This window comes from Papio anubis, chromosome 2 (assembly GCF_008728515.1).
Source record: "Papio anubis isolate 15944 chromosome 2, Panubis1.0, whole genome shotgun sequence".
NCBI classification, from domain to species: Eukaryota; Metazoa; Chordata; class Mammalia; order Primates; family Cercopithecidae; genus Papio; species Papio anubis.
The window spans coordinates 8,252,130-8,272,032 of NC_044977.1; the positions used below are offsets into that span (position 1 = coordinate 8,252,130).

Here is a 19,903-nt window from a genome sequence, read left to right on the forward strand (position 1 = left end):
TGAGTTAGGGAGGATTCCCTCTTTTTCCATTGATTGGAATAGTTTCAGAAGGAATGGTACCAGCTCCTCCTTGTACCTCTGGTAGAATTCAGCTGTGAATCCATCTGGTGCTGGACTTTTTTTGGTTGGTAGGCTATTAATTATTGCCTCAATTTCAGAGCCTGCTATTGGTCTATTCAGGGATTCAACTTCTTCCTGGTTTAGTCTTGGAAGAGTGTAAGTGTCCAGGAAATTATCCATTTCTTCTAGATTTTTCTAGTTTATTTGCATAGAGGTGTTTATAGTATTCTCTGATGGTAGTTTGTATTTCTGTGGGGTTGGTGGTGATATCCACTTTATCATTTTTTATTGCGTCGATTTGATTCTTCTCTCTTTTCTTCTTTATTAGTCTTGCTAGCAGTCTGTCAATTTTGTTGATCTTTTCAAAAAACCAACTCCTGGATTCATTGATTTTTTGGAGGGTTTTTTTGTGTCTCTATCTCCTTCAGTTCTGCTCTGATCTTAGTTATTTCTTGCCTTCTGCTAGCTTTTGAATGCATTTGCTCTTGCTTCTCTAGTTCTTTTAATTGTGATGTTAGAGTGTCAAATTTAGATCTTTCCTGCTTTCTCTTGTTGGCATTTAGTGCTATAAATTTCCCTCTACACACTGCTTTAAATGTGTCCCAGAGATTCTGGTATGTTGTATCTTTGTTCTCATTGGTTTCAAAGAACATCTTTATTTCTGCCTTCATTTCGTTATGTACCCAGTAGTCATTCAGGAGCAGGTTGTTCAGTTTCCATGTAGTTGAGCGGTTTTGATTGAGTTTCTTAGTCCTGAGTTCTAGTTTGATTGCACTGTGGTCTGAGAGACAGTTTGTTACAATTTCTGTTCTTTTACATTTGCTGAGGAGTGCTTTACTTCCAATTATGTGGTAAATTTTGGAATAAGTGGGATGTGTTTGAATGTTTATGTAAATTGTTGAATGCATTAATTTTTAGTAACTGTTTAGGCCAAAAAGAGCCAATGTCGTCTTTGACTGTACCTTATCTCTTAGCCCAGATTTTTTTTTTTTTTTTTTTTTGGTGATATAGAGTTTTGCTCTTGACTGGGCTGGAGTGCAATCGTGGGATCTTGCCTCACTGCAACTTCCACCTCCTGGGTTCAAGCAATTCTCCTCCCTCAGCCTCCCGAGTAACTGGGATTACAGACGTGTGCCACCACGCCCAGCTAATTTTTTGTATTTTTAGTAGAGACGGGGTTTCATTATGGTGGCCAGCCTGGTCTCGAACTCCTGACCTCAGATGATCCAACTGCCTTGGCCTCCCAAAGTGCTGGGACTATAGGCATGAACCACTGCAGCCAACCAGCCCATATTTTTTATTCCTGTCAATTTAGTCCTCAATATCCCTGACAATTATTCCATTTTCTCTGTTTTAAGTGCTATGCTGCAGATCTGGTCCTCATTATATTTTGTAATAATCTTGTAATTACTGTGATGTTAGAATTAACTCCTTCTCCAATCTTATTTCTGTTTTCCATTTGGGCTCATTGTCTAAATAAATGACTCACTTAGATCTGATTCTGTACAGCAAATCCTAACTTGGTAATTTGTCTGCAAACCATTCACTGAGAATGTGCTCTCTGGAGAAGAAACATGATGAATACAAAACAGGGTAGGAGACAAGGGCTGAACCAGGATGTGCTCTCAGCTCCAGCATACATTCCAACTGATTCCCAGGGGTGTGCTACAGCATGAACCTCTCCACAGGGTTAGTTCTCCCCTCAGACCAACCTTGTATATTTCTATCTTAGTCAGTCCCTGTGGTTGTTCAGTCTCACAGGGAGTAAGGAGCCTGAGGACCTGATAAGCAGATCATCATAGCTGAGGGAGTTTCTCTGAAGATTGGCCACTGGGAGCCATGTGTGGCTGACACAGCAACAGCAGCAGCAGTACTAGGAAGGAAAAAATTTCACTACTCAGAAACAGCTATCTGGGCCGCGCATCAGCCACAGCCACTAGAGCATCGGAGTGATTTTCTAAAACCCTTTGCCTCCCCTAATTACAATCCATCAGTGGTTTCCTACAAGCTACAATATTAATTCCAAATTATTTATCATTGAATTATTTTTTCCCTTTCATTGTATCCATCCTTACAATCTACACATATAGATGTATTTGTAATTTTTAAAGTACCGTCTTCTATGTATATTTTGTATACTTTTTGGACAGATGGCTTTATCTTCAAAGAACTGTCTTTGAAGATTTGACTTAGTTAATTTCCTAGTTAATTTCAGCTAATGACCTAGTTGATTTCAGCTTTTTAAATCTAGCTAAGATTTGACTTCCTCCTGCATACCTAACCATATTACCAAAGTCCTAAACTCTGCCTTAATCCTGTTCTTTCTATAAGCTCCTCTAGCATTTATAATTCTCTGTTCTAAGTATCTGCTTACCATTCTCTCATCTCAGTAAGCAATTATTTCCTTTTGATCAGAAACTGTGATTTTTAATCTCTTTATTATACATCTTGACACATAATAAATATTCAATATACCTTTTTCTTAAATAAATGCATTAATGAGATTTATGGACTAAAATGCTCAAATTAAAAACCAAGTAAAGAAAAAAGTAGAATGTATTCCCATGCTATGAACTCAATTTCATCAGATTCTCACATGCACAACCAACTTTTATTTAAAAACAAAAAGGTCCCTGGGTTCTTACTCTATGGTGTCTGAAATTAGGTGACTCTTAATTTATTGGCAATATAAGATTATCTCATGAATGTGTATTCAGACACATCATATATGTAAAGTGGAAGATACCTAGATATGTGTTTGTGTCTCTAGGGTGTCCTCCTGCATCACATGCCATTCAATATGGCTGGAATGCTTATGCCATGATTGTTTGATTTTTCCCCAATAATAAATTAAATCTCTAAATAGTACTATTTCAGCATTATGCTACAATCAATTATAGCTACTATTATGGTTGTTTGCACATCAATGACCCCACTTTTAATCATCTAGCTTTTAATTGTGCTTGTTTCCACACTTCTAGCCTATAGTCCACTGCAGGAGGAACAGGTAAATTAATTAACTTTCCTGCAGTTATAGCCATACTTTTTTCCACTATATACATTATATACAACATACATATTAATATGACTTTTCACAGATTCTCACTCAAAATCACTCTGTAATATCCAGCATGACTATTAGGATAGCACATAGCTCTTTATGTAAGAAAATTGATACCCTTCAGTTAGATGAGGTTAATATTTTTATCCTAGTCTTCTATGGAATATCTTATTTTTCACTCAAGCTGTCTGCCATTATCTGATCTTTTTCTCTTTTTCAAATTACCCCAAGTTAAAACGATCATTTTCTTACATTGATGCTTAGATACTAACTTCATTTTCTGTGTCTGCAATTGCTCACTCATCGAACACAAATGTAGAGACTTCAACTGCACCTCTACAGTTCTGTGCTGTATAGAACTGCATCTCACTCTTTCTATAAATCTATAGCTCCGCTTTTGATAGAAAAAGAATAATGTCTAAGTTGAATTCTACCAGAGCAAGTCTTCTCCACTGTTCAAAAGTAATTGATTCTAAGTAACTTCCTAGGTTTATACTTCCAGACGTGCCTCTGGCTTCAGCACCCTGAGGTTTTTCTTTTTCACAGTTTCATTTCCAGTAGGCCTGCACAATATAGAAAGGCTTTTGGTATCAAAGTGTTGATAGAAGCTTGAATCTGGTTCAGTACGGGTCACAAGGATACACGGAGAGTAACCCAGAGATGAGCTTAGCACTAATTAGTGACAAGAGAAGCTGGATAATATTACTTCTTCTGTACTGAACATCTGTTTTGTTCAATTGACTACATTACGTGGATTTGCTCTTTAATTCCCACAGTTAACGTTATGAAGCAAGTAGTATTTCCATTTCACAGATGCGGTTTAGCAAGGTTAAGCAGTTGTTCATGAACCTGAAGCCTGTGAATGACAGGGTATGATCTGCCTCCTCCCATCCCTGTGAGTAGGCATTTAAGCTGAATTTCTGCGACTAGTTTCCTTAAATCTCTCTTTAGTCTATTTGCCATGCACTGATATTTTGTCCACTATGTGCCAGGCACTGTTCTAAGAGCTTTAAAATATTGAAAGCATTTGCTCATAACAGCCATCTAAGTGATACATTATGAACCTCATTTTAAAGAACAGGAAACTAGGACCAGAAATATTCAGTAAATTGTCCAAGATCATGCAGTTTTTCAATGTTTTATTTATTTATTTGTTTGTTTGTTTGTTTGTTTTTGGGACAGAGTCTTACTCTGTGGCCCAGGCTGGAGTGAGCGGCGTGATCTCGGCTCACTGCAAGCTCCGCCCCCCGGGTTCCCGCCATTCTCCTGCCTCAGCCTCCCGAGTAGCTGGGACCACAGGCGCTGCCACCATGCCCGGCTAATTTTTTGTATTTTTAGTAGAGACGGGGTTTCACCGTGTTAGCCAGGATGGTCTCGATCTCCTGACCTCGTGATCCGCCCGCCTCGGCCTCCCAAAGTGCTGGGATTACAGGCGTGAACCACCACGCCTGCCCTTAAATGCTGTTTTTAAATACACAGACACATGAAACTAAAATTTAATGTTTAGCTAAACATTATGCTATTGTAATAAAGTCATTGCATTTTTCAAGATTTTGTTTTGTTTTAAAATAGATTTATATTCGGCAGTAGACATTTTTGTTTCAAGTCTAGTTATCAATTGTCCATGCCTGGAAAGTATTTACCTTTTAAGCCTTGGTCACTCTAACTGCCACTATCACTATTTCCTTTTGGCAGCTACTAGACTTTCAGACTGAGAAACTTGGGATTAATAACAGTTTCGAAGAGATGTACATTAGAGATCCAATATATTTCATTGATGACACGTGCCCTACTTCCTCAATATCCTTCACTATAGCCAAGGCTGTCTGTGACTGGAAGAAAGAAATACTTTGCAGGATCTCTAGAACTGCAGGCTGCTGACAAGGACCATTAACTAATTTAGATTTAAGTGTCTGTGGAATTGTTGGCTAGAACCACTAAGCAATGCCATGGGATAATAAAGGTTTACTTCTGCCAGGGAGTCTCCAGAGCTGCCTGTGTCTCATATTTCTTCTTACTGAAGTTAATGCACTGGAAACTGTGTGTGTGTGTGTGTGTGTGTGTGTGTGTGTGTGTGTGTGTTTATAGGAACACATGTCATGGTTTGAATAAAATGTGGGTTTGATAGTATGCAATTAGGTGAACAATTTATTACATGTATGGCATTAAACAGATCAGAAAGAGTGTGTTATTATTGGTTACATGGATCCTCTATAATGTTATTTGGTGTGATGTTCTTCACATGAATTGCTCTGACAGTTTTTATGTCTTGTCATTGCATGCTGACGGCAGTGTGCAAATAGGTTTGCCACATAGGAATTACCTGTCCCACAAGTTCATTTTCAATGGCATTCTAAAGATCAACCATCCTTGCAGGAGTTAAGAAAGATTTATAGAATCATTGCAATGCAAATCCTTAGAAAGAAAGGCATAACAAAACTGACAGTATTGTATAGAAGAGAATATGAAAAAATTCACTATTTTTAATGTTTCATATTTTTAAAAATGTAACTGCTATACAATAAAAATGTAGACATTAAATTTCCATAAAATCAAATTTTAATGTTTTTTCTCCCCACATGTTAAACAACAGCTTCTGATAAATCTTTGTAAGGAGTCTATGCTAAAACTAATAAGTAACTGACATTTGTTTAAAGTGTGAAATCACCAACACATTCCTCAATATACAAAGCAGTGGTTTACATTTAAAATTATCTGAATGTAGATTACAAAAGGAAAACCTAGAAATTCTCCATTTCTGATACCCACAGTTGTTTGGTCATAGAGAACTTAAAAAATTGCTGAAAGAAATACTAGCATCTTGTAATATTTTTGTTGAATATATATATACACACATATATGTGGGAACATGTACATATATACATATATATAGAATACAAATTTTTAATGTTTAATTTTGTGCATATGAGGCAAATCTCATATGGTGTTTGAAAAATAGCTGGACTATTTCCAGAAAAATAAATTTTAAGTGTGCATAAAGAAGAAAACTTTAATCATTTTAAAAATCATTGTATGGTTTGTTTCTCTTGGGACAATTGGGCTAATTATATATTTTCTATTACTTTGTGGCTGCCCACAGCATTTTACTATATATCATTGTATGTGCCACAAGGATAAAGCAGTATTTGTTATTAGATTCCTACTACTTCATGAAAATTTATGGGGTACATAAGAAATGTTTTACATATACAATGTGTAGTGATCAAATCAGGGACCCAATTACATTTTATTTTTTAGTATAGTCATCCTACTTTGCTATCAAACATTGAATTTATTTCTTCCATCTTACTGCATGTTTTTACCCTTTAGCTCAGCAGTTCCCAACCTTTTTGGCACCAGAGACAAGTTTGTGGAAGACAATCTTTCCATGGATGGAGGTTGGGGGTCATTATTTCAGGATGTTCCATGCACATTATATTGGTTGTGCACTTAATATCTGTTATCATTAGATTGTAATATATAATGAAATGATTATACAACTCACAATAATGTAGAATCAGTGGGAACCCTGAGCTTGTTTTCCTGCAACAAGATGGTCCCATCTGGGGGTGATGGGAGACAGTGGCAGATCATCACGCATTAGATTCCCATAAGAAGCATGTAACCTAGATTTTTTGCATGCACAGTTCACAACAGCATTTGAACTCCTATGAGAATATAATGCCACTGCTGATTTGACAAGAGGTGGAGCTCAGGCAGCAATACGAGCAATGAAGAGTTGCTGGAAATACAGATGATGCTTTGCTCACTTGCTCGCCACTCATCTCCTGCTGCATAGCCTGGTTCCTAACAAGCTACGAATGGGTACCAGTCTGGGGCCCCAGTGTTGGGGATCCCAGCTTTAACTCACTTGTCTTTATTTTTCCCCTCCCCCTACTCTCCCTTCTCAGTCTCTATTATCTGTTTTTCCTTTATCTTCTCCATTTGTTAAAATTTTTTGGCTCCCACATATAAGTGAGAGCCTCTGACAGTTGTCTTTTTGTGCCTGACCTAAAGATCAGGTAAAGACAGGAAATCTGGTGAAAGGAATAATCTAATTTCATTATAAAAGGCCCAAAAATAGAAATGCTTATATCCCAAAGTCAATTTGGGATATAAGATTACTAGCTTAAACATTTATTAATTAATAGTTTGTTAGTTTTTGAGGGCAGTGGCTTGTTAAAGCAAACTGAATATGGCCTGAGAAACTCTGTACTTCTATATTTGAGTTCTTGTGGATGAACTGTAACCTAACTTAATAGTCAGACAAAATTCAAAACCTAACTTAATAGTATGCATCTGTAACAACGGCTGAGTGTTGGCCAATCCCAGCAGCCATACTTCAACCACTCATAGACTGCGAAATGTTCAAACTGCATTCAAAGAAGGCAAATGCTGAGCTGTAACCGATCTCACTGTTTCTGTACCTCACTTCTGATTCCTGTATGTCACTTTACCTTTTTTGTCTATAAATTTGTTCTGACAATGAGGCGCCCCCCGAGCCTGTCTGAATTTTCTGTGATTCTGGGGGCTGCCCGATTTACAAATCGCTCATTGCTCAGTTAAACTTCTTTAAATTTAACTCAGCTGAAGTTTTTATTTTACCAGATGGTGTCAGAAGCACATCCGAAGTGGTGCTTTTAGTGACCCTCAGGAATACTGAGTGAACACGCAAGGAACCCACAGGACCCACTCGTGTCCATTGATCTCTGGGAGTAGATGGGGTAAGCTCCGTTTTGGATTTAGGAGCTTCACGGGCTCGTGTTTTCAGATCCCTGAGTTTCTTTGCGCAAATTTCTGGTCCCAACTGGGTTTGGCATCATGGCAGAAACAGGACTGGGTCCAGGAATGGATTTGATCCGGGAATGAACTGGCTTGGATACAGTTAGAGGTCTCTTACATCTGACTGGGTCAGAAAGGAACTGGTAGTAAGCAGTAATATTGCAGGGGTTATAAAATTTGGCTTTTAAAAACTAATAGGAATTTTTGTGTTCCACCCGCTATGTTAAATTTTTCTTGTATACTCAGGTAGAAAAAAGTCATTGGCTAAGTTAATCAAGAGAACTTGAGAGTAAAGTCAATATTTTAGGTAAAAATTAGATCCTTAATTTCTGGGCAACTGAGTTCATTCTGGTTTATACTCTAAGCCTGGAAGGCAGCGAAGTCTTATGGCAAAATCTTACCAAAGGTAACTTACAGGGGAACGCTACAAATGAACAACAATGCGTTGAAGGAAATTTAAAAATGAGGGTTCTCGGTAAATTTCCATTGACTAAGAATGAATTTGGCACCACAGGATGTCAACTGCTGTTCTCTTTGGAATGATCTGTCTTGCACTCTTTGCTGACTACTATGGGTGACAGGTTTAGGCACTGACAGGATCGTGGGACATGGGGAGCTTATTCCTTCCTAAAAGGGGAAACTTGAGAAGTGATGAGACTGCTGGAAAAAAATCCCTTTGCTACCAAGAAGCAACCACCTCAACTGTTCAGCGTTGCTTCAATGGGTGGGTCTTTCTCTGGCCTCCCTGATCATTGTGCCTTCTCCAACCTGCCACAGGCAATGCTTTCCTCTCTCTCCTTTCCCTTTCTTATCTTTTCTTTTACTCAGAGCGACCATCTTGCCCAGAGACCACGTGTTGAAACTCCTACAGAGAGGTTGGATTAAAGATGACGGGGCCCATCTGAGGGCAAATGTAAGCCTTGCCAATTTGATATTGGGTGCCAAGCAGAGTGGCTAATATCTATGCTTTATGACACGTATTTTGCTCTGGCCAGACTGAAAAAAGATAAATTTCCTTTATGATGCATCTTGGCCCTGGTGTGATGGTGTGGCAAGCTGAGTCACTAAGGCTGTTCGGGGAAAGGGAAACCACAAGTTTGGCATGCTGGCAAAAGGGTAAGAATTTCTTACCAGTCAGGTTTCTGGCTTCTCTCTCTCTGTGCAAAGAGTTGAATGAATGGTAAAAATCACTGTTTATGTCTTCTGTAAAGTTTTGATTAATGCGAAAAAGAATTCTGAGTCTTAAATTGATATATTTGTGCTATGAATTTGTTTTTCTGTGTCAAGGAGTACCTGAGGATAAAACATGGGCTTAGGTCCCCATAAGCTGGCTGCTCAGCATGGCCTAGCAAGCTGGTCAATAACAAACTTCCCCACAGGTCCCTAAAATAAACACAAAAACTGGATGGGGTCTCCAACTTGATTTATGTCCTCGGTAGCTTGACTTTGTAACCATTTGGCAGTACTTTCTCTTGGTCTCCTCCTTCCAGGGAACAGGAATTTTAGGATTTATGTCATAGTTAGCTCTAAAAATTACCTTGAGTAGTTAAAAGCGTTTGCAAACTCAAAACTAACTACTCTAGATTCCTTCTGGGAAGGGCAGTGGAGACTGCCCTGTGCCATATCTCCGTAGCGAGGGTTTTGCCCTTTCACCCTGGCAGTCTGGGTTTGATTCCCTGCTTAGGAAGAAAGTCCTTTTTGGTTTAATATTTGCATGATGTTGTCTAGTCTCTTCTTCTCCATGGACTATCTTAAATTTTCCTTTCTCTGAGCACCTGAAAGGTTACCTTTGGTAAAGTTCAAAAGCCAGAAATATTGGCTCTTTGACCATTTAAACAAAACTTTAAAAGGACTTTATTAAAGAGTGCTATTGTTAAAAGTCAGCTTCATTAAAAGAGGATATTCAAGCTCTAACAGCCTGGACTTCTTGGGAAAACAATAAGGCAGCAGAAACCCCTTTCCTGACCTTGTTCTTCCAAGAACTCCACCATAAAGCCAATAACCAATTAAGAAACTTAAAAACTGGCAAATGAAAAATCTTACAACTACTGTAGTAATCTTCTGTGTAATTATATATGCATTGTGTATAATATTTATATAAAAGAGCTCTAATTAATTGGCTTAAACAAAACCAAGCGCTTAAATCAAATATTTTGAAAGCAAAATGAAAACTGTAATGCCGCTGGGCGTGGTAGCTCCCAGGCAGGCGGATCACCTGAGGTCGGGAGTTTGAGACCAGCCTGGCCAACATGGTGAAACCCTGTCTCTACTAAAAATACAAAAAAATTGGCCAGACATGGTGGTGGACACCTGTAATCCCAGCTACTTGGGAGATTGGGGCAGGATAACTCCTTGAACCAGGGAGGCAGAGGTTGCAGTGAGCTGAGATCATGCTATTGCACTCCAGCCTGGGCAACAAGAACAAAACTCCATCAAAAAAAAAAAAAAAAAAAAAGAGAGAGAGAGAGAGAAAATTGTTCAATTTATTCTGGAGACATTAAATTCCAAATAAGTCTTGGGGATATATGGAATTAGCCATGCCCCATACCTATGCAAGAAAGGTTATAAAGTAAAACATGTCACATATGGTCTGTGTATGTCATGAAAGAATTTATGAAAAGAAACTTACACCAGAAATGTACAATTTACAGGTGATTAGGCCTCCTAAATGCTTCACAAAATGTCACTATGACTCTTAACAGTACAGCTTGCCTGATTTACAGCTAGGTAAGTCCTAGGACATGTGAAGTTAGATGCTGGAAAGAAACCTTATCTGCATTTCTGTCTGGGTCCTGGCGCCACACCTAGTACATAATTAAAATCCCTTACTTATCAAGGTTTTCACCAAAAGTAAAAGCCACTAAGAGTTAACATTGTAATATGTAATTGAGACTACTGAAAAAATATATTTACATACAAGATGTGTAAGGAGAATAAAATGTGTTTTTGTAAGAGATTATAAGAACGTATGGGAATGTAAATTTTTGCCTAGGTTAGAGGGTTAAAATATTGTTTTACATTAAATAAAGCTAAAGGTTTGAGCAAGTTGTGGAAGGTTTATAAAAATTAATTATAAAAGATTCTATGTGTGAACATACTGCCAAAAGTTAAAATGGCATTAGTCAAGTTTTTTTTTTTTTTTTTCCATAGATAAGACATTGGAATAAAAGCACAACGAAATATTCTTAGAACATTGTTCTGCTCTGAGAAAAAAAAAATGTAAGGGGTTATAAAAGGTTTTTAAAAATCTTACCTTACGGTCAAATTAATTAAAACTGAATAGATTTATAAAATGTTATCAAAAACTAGCTTCAACATTAAAAATACACTAATGGAAAAATAAAATTTGGGTTTCTCTTTTAAAAACATGTAATATTAAAAGATGATGAAAAGTTTTTGTTTACCTTTTAAGTAAACTACAAAAGAAAAGGGGGGCCGGCAAAGAAAGGAGACAGAGTCAGTAGACCTATACTCTCTTCATTGGGTCTTGTTTGGAAAACTGAGTCTCCTCCCTATCAGAATAATGTTTCTTCCTTTAAAAAATTTTTCAGTTATTATTATGGCTAAATGAAAAGCTTATAGTAACCTAAGATTCTATTTTGTAATATCCAATGTTTTAAACCTTTGTTTTAAGCCCATGGTTCACTGAGGACAACCCCTTCCCAATCTAGAACCCAAAGATTGGATTTTCTGCGAACATCAGAGAAAGACTGTCCTTGCTATGTACATTGCAGCAAAGCTTTGGAGCCTTGAACCTTGGGTTCATGATCTCACAACTGAGAAATGTCCCTCCACACTCCTGAACTGTACAACCATTGAAACCCTTAAGGTAAAATTAACCAGGAAAGTTTCTCCCCTTAAGAAGATGGCATCCTTGATGTGAACAGCTTTTCCCAAGATCCTGGATCAAAACGTCTACTATCACGAGACTCTTATATTAGAATATTTTTCCTTGTTTATGCCTTTAGGAACAATAGTAATGAAAAGGGGATCTATTATGTGCACTTACAGGATATACTTTTACTTGTGAAGGACTTTGCATCCAGCCTTATATGTGAATAACCTTGCACTTTAATAGATAAAACATGAAGGCCCAATGTACATGAGAAAATTTAGTGGTACATATGTTGCCTCATAATCAGTCAAAACTCTTCTTAACTCACATTATGGATTAAGGAGAACGTTGTCAGGAGGCCTTTGCTCTTCTAAAAAGACATCATTTGTTAGGTCCTTTTTCCATGGGTTAGAATAAAAGAGGCAATAATTAGAAATGTCACCCTAATAATAGGCTCTACAGCAAATTCTACTTTAAAGGCTATTGTTACACAACAGACTTTAAATTATCTTGTGAAAGTTATGCTAAATAATAGAATTGGCCAAACAGAAAAGTACCTGCACAGTTGCTGACACCTGTGGCCTATGGAGAAATACATCAAATGTAGATTATACAGTTTCAGTTGTAGGGTATTAATGAAAAGACCGCTTAGTCAAGGAAGTGGATGCTTCATCTAGCTCATTCTTTAATCTATTTAATTTTACTTGGTTTGGTTTATGGGGAACCTGGGTAAGGAGTACACTCGAAATTTGTTATTATTCTCCCAGTAGTCATAATAGTAGTCTCCCTGGTGCACTGTATTCTCTCAAAGGTTTCAGATGTTTGCATGCAGCCATCTCTAGGACGTCAAACGGTCTCTATTCAGTTGGAATGACGAAAGCGGAAAGAAATGTTCGACCCTGAGGACACCATAACCTATGAATGATGTGCTGAGACTGGAAACCCTAAAGGATATTACTGAGAATGGCACTAACGCCTTAAGTTTGGGTCACACTCTCACCTAAGTGAGAACCTGGCTGAAAAGGGAGAATGTTTTAAAAACAAAATAAGAGGAAGCCATTATTTTGGACTGAGCTCATGCACTAGGCCCCAACAAACCACAACAAGCTAAAATGGAGTCACTGGTGCTAAATGTGACATAATCAAACTAAGGCTTTAAGAAAACACACAGATGCTAGAACGGACCAGCATTCCATTTGTTTTTCTCCTGTAAACAGGATGTCTATCATAAGGAGGTACCGTCTACTCAGTCATTCTCTCCTTGCAAAACCCACTTTTTTACTGTTTCCCAGTGGGTTTCAAAACCATATAATACAGATATTAACATCACTGACTAAGATTTTGGTCAATCTCTCAAAATTGAGAAAATGACCAAAAGGGGGAAGTAATTGTTAAAGCAAACTAATATGGCCTGAGAAGAACTCCATAGTTTTATATTTCAGTTCTTGTGGATGAACTGTAACTTAACTTAATAGTCAGACAAAATTCAAAACCTAACTTAATAGTATGCATTTGTAACAATGGCTGAGTGTTGGCTAATCGCAGCAGCCATACTTCAACAACTTACAGACTGCTGAATGTTTAAACTGTGTTCAAATAAGGCAAACACTGAGCTGTAATCAGCCTCACTGTTTCTGCACCTCACTTACGATTCCTGTATGTCACTTTACCTTTTTTGTCTATAAATGTGTTCTGACCATGAGGCACCCCTGGTCTCTGTGAATCTGCTGTAATTCTGGAGGTGCCTGATTCGCGAATCATCCATTGCTCAATTAAACTCCTTTAAATTTAACTCAGCTGGAGTTTTCCTTTTATCAGGTTGAATTTTACATATCTACTTTAGATTTTAATTTCTTCTATATTACAAAGGCTGATAAGATGTTTGTTAAATAAATGAACGCAATGCATTGGACAAAAATTTCCTGTTGCTTTTTTTTCAAATTACATAAATTGATGCTACTTTATCCACCTTTCTCACATTTTCTCTGTCCTAATCTCACACTGGAGGTTCAATAGTCTTCTTCATACCTCAAGTGCTTTCTCTTGTAATATGAAAGGCATGTGGCCACTTTCCTTTTCTAATTATTTCATAAATCTAAACATTTTCATTACCTATTGGGTACTATGCTCATCATCTGGGGTGAAGGCATAATTTGTACACAAAATCTCAACAATATACTATTTACACATGTAAAAAAAACCTAAACATGTACCTGTTGAACCTAAAATAAAAGTTGAAAAAGAAAAACAAATAAATAATACCTTCCCAGAATATTGCCTATGGGAACAAGTCTAAATTCCTTAATATAGAGTAAAATGGTAATAAAATTCTTGCCCTGATTCTTTCTTAGGCCTATGTCATTTCAACACTCACCATCACCATTCTTCCCCAATCTCTTCCATTTTTTTGAGCCTAAAATCCTTAATACATTGAATTTTTGTTCAATATTTGTTATATGCCCAAAACTATACTAAGCTGCTGGACTCATGCTCTTTCACAATTTCTTTTCTGTTCCTTTCAGACTAGTGAAATAATACTGATTTTTAATGATCTGTCTTTTCTTGGAAATTTTGTATTTCCAAATGTCAAAAAAAGAACTCATAATTTTTGTCTCTCAATTTCCGTAACATTTGTCAATGTCATTGACATAGCGCTAGTAATTATGAGATGTACATTGTTAGTTACACAAATTTCTTGCTTTCCTACTTTTGATGTCCTTAAGGTCAGATATTATGTTTTACTCATTTGTATTCTTATCAGAAAAACTGTGGCTTACATGTAATACATATTCAATACTTGTTTGAATGCAAAATGTACTAAAATAGTGCAAGTATCCAAGTTGCTTTACTTAATCTCTTCTACTGCCCCCACCCCAAAAAGTGATATGTAAAAGTGCATAAAATTATGTGTATGCATATGTAGATCAATAGATAGAAGCATCTATGAACATAAATAAAAAATTTAGGAAATGATTATCTTAGAATCACTTTAGCTTCAAATCTTATTTATTTATGTATTTATTTGCAATAGCTTTTGGGGAACAGGTGGATTTTTGTTACGTGTGTAAGTTCTCTTGTAGTAATTCCTGAGATTTTGGTGCACCTATCACCTAAGCAGTGTACACTGTACCCAATCTAGTCTTTATTCCTTGCCCCTCTCCCCACATTCCCCTGGAGTCTCCAAAGCCGCTTTTATCATTCTTATGCCTTTGCATCCTCATAACTTAGCTCCCAATTATAAGTGAGAACATACAAAATTTGGTTTTCCATTCCTGAGTTACTTCACTTAGAATAACAGTTTCAAACTCCATCCAAGTTGCTGAAAATGCCATTATTTCATTCACTTTTATGGCTGAGTAGTATTCCATGGTGTATATATACCACTTTTTCTTTATTTACTCGTTGGTCAATGGATATCTAGGCTGGTTTCATATTTTTGCAACTGTGAATTTTGCTACTATACACATGTATGTTCAAGTGCATTTTTCATATAATGACTTCTTTTCCTCTGGGTAGAGACCCAGTAGTGTGATTGCTGGATGAAATGCTAGTTCTACTTCTAGTTATTTAAGGAATCTCCATACTGTTTTCCATATGGGTGGTACTAGTTTACATTCCCACCAATAGTATAAAAGTGTTCCCTTTTCACCATATTCATGCCAACATTTATTTTTTTTTTATTTTTAATTATGGTCATTCTTGGATCTCATTGTATTTTTAATTTGCATTTCCCCAGTAATTAGTGATGTTGAGCATATTTTCATGTTTGTTGGTCATTTGTATAACTTCTTTTGAGAATTGCCTATATATGTCCTTTGCCCACCTTTTAAATTTGATTTAATGCTAATTCTACTATTATATATATAAAGGAAATATATATATATATATATATATATATATAGAATCTCACTTTGTTGTCCAGGCTGGAGCACAGTGGCACAATCAGCTCACTGGAGCCTTGAATTCCCGGGCTCAAACAATCCTCCCACATCAGCCTTCTGAGTCACTGCAAGTACAGACACTCACTACCATGCCCAGCTAATTTGGTAAAGACCGGGTCTTGCTATATTGCCCAGGCTAGCCTTGAACTCCTGGCCTTGACTGATCCTCTCACCTCAGCCCCCTAAAATGGTAACGTTACTGGTGTTAGCCACCTCATCCGGCATATACAAATATTATAATATCAAGTGTATAGAAGAGATACCCACAGTCATAAAAATCAACATAAAAATACAATTATGTATATAAACAAAACTGCTTGTGAAAAATAAAATCTGATCTTAAATATAACTATTGTATTTGCAGTAAATTATTATGTAATCCATATTCTCTTTGGAGCAAGATACAAACTGCTAAAAAGAAACCATCACAGGATAATTTTTTTCCCTGAGAAATACATTTTTTGTTGTTAATTTTACCAAAAATGAATTGAATGGTGTCATTTGAGAAATACTTAGAATTTAAGAATATCAGTTGCCATTTGTGTGAGTGAGGCATAATGTGTGACTACTCACGTCATTTTAGGAGATTTTGAATATTTTATCTATTATAATCTATGCCCACGTGATCAATCTTAATAGTCTTTACAATGTACTAATACATAGGATATGAATATAGTTTCTTGCTCCCAAAGACCCAATAGCATATATTATGTATAAACAATTTCAAACTAGTTGTATGCTTAAATTATCTTTTCTAGAATATATAACCAACTTAGACACATAAGTGGCAAGAATATATACTATTTGACATTTCCTTCATGCTACATGAAAGGAAAAGTAAAGGTGTACTTTGAAGGACATTGGCCTGTGGCATAAACAATGGAAAACGAAACAGTAAAAATAGCCCTTTACTTAGGTTTATGTCCATTTATTACATGAAAATAGGAGAGACAAACTACATCAAAACTATCCAACAATGTACACTTAATCCAGTATCTAGCAAGAGGAAAAATGAACACAAAATAATAAAATAATTCATTTAGATCATTAGAAACTGATATAAGTTTTCATGCTGAAGGAGAAATACATAAAATTTAAGAAATAAGCACTGTAGATTGGTTATAAAGCTTATTTGACCTTGAAACACTAATGTTTATGTTGTTATTCAGCACACGCAAGCAATATACAGACCCACAAGGAGACAGGGTAGCGGAAAAAAATAGAAAGTTACTCATTTTCACCGTGTACAGCAAGGAAAGCTCCAAAAGAAATACAGCATTGAACTAGAAATTGCATCAAAATATCACACTCTCCTGGTTTTTCTCCTCCTGCTTCTCATTTTCTTTCACTAGCTCTTTCTACTTTTCCCAGACACCACAATATTGAATTATGAATTGTCTAGGGTGCAGTGTCAACGTTCATTTTTCTCTTAACTCAGTCCCTGAGTGATCGCATCCATGTCCATCTTTTATATACCATCTCTAAAATTAAGGCTACACCATTTTAATCTCCAGATGAATTTCTCTCCTAGATTCTATATTTACATATAGAATTATATTTGAAATATTTAACTTGTATTATTTCCTTAAAGGAATCTCAAACCAAATCTGTCCAGAACAGAAATGATTTTAGTCCTCTCATCCCATAACTTCACCTCTCCCATATCCATGAGACCACCATTGCTTCAATCCATTGCTTCAATCATTCCATTGCTTCAATCCATTGCTCCTCTGTGACTCCAGAGTTATTCAGTTTTTTTAAAGACTTTTATTTTTTTGGAGCCCTCTTAGGTTCATAGCAGAACTGAGAGGAAGATACAGCAGTCTCCCATTTACTCCCTGCCCCCACACAGGCATGGCCTCCCCATTATTAACATCCCCCACAACAGTGATAAATGTATCATGATTGATGAACCTACACCCAAAGTCCATAGTTTATGTTAGCTTTCACTCTTGGTGCTGAACACTCTGTTGGTTTGGACAACTGTATAATGATATATATCCATCACTATAGCATCATACAGGCTATTTTCACTGCTCTAAAAGCCCTCTGTGCTCTACTTATTCATCTTTCTCTCCTCCCTAACCCCTGGCAACCACATGTCTTTCGACGGTCTTGAAAGTTTTTGTCTTCTCCTAAATGTCGTATAGTTGAAACCGTACAGTGTGTAGCATTTTCATACTGCTTAGTAATGTTAATTTAAGTTTCCTTCATGTCTTTTCATGGCTTGATAGCTTTTTCTTTTTCTTTTTTTTTTTTTTTTTTGCATTGGATAATAATCCAATTTTGGAAGTAGCACAATTTATTCAACCATTTACCTATTGAAAGTCATTTGGTTCTTTCAAGTTTTGGCAATTGTGAATAAAGCTGATATAAATAAATGTGTGTGTGTGTGTGTGTGTGTGTGTGTGTTGTAAACATAAGTTTGTAACCTCTTTTGGTAAATAAATACCAAGGGGTGTGATTGATAATATGGTGAGAACATATATCGTTTCGTAAGAAAATGGTTCACTATTTCCCAGTGTGTCTGTACTATTTTGTATTCTCACCAGCTATGAATGAGAGTTTCTATTGTTCTATGTACTTGCCAGCATATGGTGATTGCAGCCTTCTGGATTTTGGCCATTCTAATAGGCGAGTAGTTATATGTCATTGTTATTTTAATTTGCATTGACTTGATTATGTATGATGTCAAATATATTGTTATATGATTAATTGCCATATTTCTATTATCTTTGGTTAAGTGTCTTTTAGGGTCTTTGGCTCATTTTTTAACAGGCATGTTTATTTTCTTACTTTTGAGTTTTAAGTGTTTTTTTGTATATTTCAGATAACAGTTCCTTATCAGATATATCTTTTGCAAACATTTTCTTCCAATCTATGACTTGTCTCTTCATTTACTTGATAGTGTGTTCAGCAGAGCAGAATTTTTTAAAATTTTATATTTTAAGTTTTGCTTATCAATTTACTCTTTCATGGTTCATGACTTTGGTGACATATCTAAAAAATCATCCTAAGTCTAAGATCATATATTTTTTCTCCCATGTGAAATCCTAGGAGTTTTATGTGTTTTACACTGAGGTCTATAATTCATTTTGTATACATTTTTGTATACATTTTTGTGAAGGGTCTAAGTTATGTGGCTGGATTCACATTTTTGTATGTGCATTTCCACTTGTTCCGGCAGCATTGATGGAAATGACTATCTTATTTCTATTCTATTTCTTTTACTCCTTTATCAATGATCAGCTGACTTTATTTGTGTCAATTTCTGGGGTCTCTATTCTGTTCCATAGATTGTCTAATATTTCACCAATACCATAGTGCCTTCATTACTATAGTCAGAATTTTTCATGTGGAATATTTAAATTATTTAATTTTGTTTTAATTATATGCTTCATATTGCAGTGTTGCCAGAAAATGAGGAGGAGTGTTATGTTTTTTGGGAAATTCTTTATTTTTTTTTAACTTGGCATATTATAAATAAGATTATTATAATTTGTGCAATCCTCATAGGTGTTTGAGAAAAAATAATCACCTTCTCTCTTAATTAAAGCAATAAAAAGAAAGAGAGAGAGAGGAAAGGAGGAGGGAAAAGAGAGAGAGAGGGAGAAAAAGAGAGAAAGAGAACAAGAAAGCAATTTTAATAGCAATTAGAATAGGTCAGCTGTGAAAAATGGCTTATAATTAAACCTAACATTTTTAATGCCAGCAGGAGAAAATTATAAGAGATTATCAAGAATTGATGAAATATTTAATTGACTGCCGTAGAGAAAACATGTCTAATGAAGAGCTGGAGGAACCACGAATATAGTCTACAGAGAGCATTATCCTCAACACAAAATATCTACACTGTAGTTATCAATAATTGAAATTATACTTGAGGTTAACATTGACCCTATGGAATTGTACTTTCCAGTTTGACATTAGAATTATACTCTGTGGAATATTGAACCCACCTTGTATATAATTCCAACATGAAATATCATTTTATACATATTTATTATTTTCTATATAAAAGATAGTATGTTAGACCTAGGTGACCTTAAAGCAAAGACAAGTAATGCCAGATCCAACCAAGGTCTTAGTATTATTGGGAAGAGATGAGAAATGAACAAATGAATTTATAAAATAAAATAATAATAGTTTTTAGTATGTTGTGGAAAAAATAGAAGTACACGATAGCTTGCAATGAAGTAGTACCACAGATGGAATACTTGGGTG

The 19,903-nt window shown here is 36.1% G+C and overlaps 1 long non-coding RNA gene across 3 annotated transcripts in view; it reads left to right on the forward strand.

Annotated features, from left to right (window-relative positions):
- Nucleotides 1-4,499: 4,499 nt before the first annotated feature.
- The window catches only part of LOC103880893, a 60,102-nt gene continuing 44,698 nt past the window's right edge, over nt 4,500-19,903 (forward strand). The window contains exons 1-5 of one of the 3 annotated variants that reach the window (XR_004182012.1): nt 4,500-7,564; nt 7,730-7,845; nt 8,732-9,019; nt 10,555-10,630; nt 11,538-11,732. This is a non-coding gene — a long non-coding RNA (uncharacterized LOC103880893). The remainder of the gene's footprint in view (nt 7,565-7,729; nt 7,846-8,731; nt 9,020-10,554; nt 10,631-11,537; nt 11,733-19,903) is intronic. The other 2 variants (XR_004182011.1, XR_004182010.1) reach the window with 2 other exon arrangements.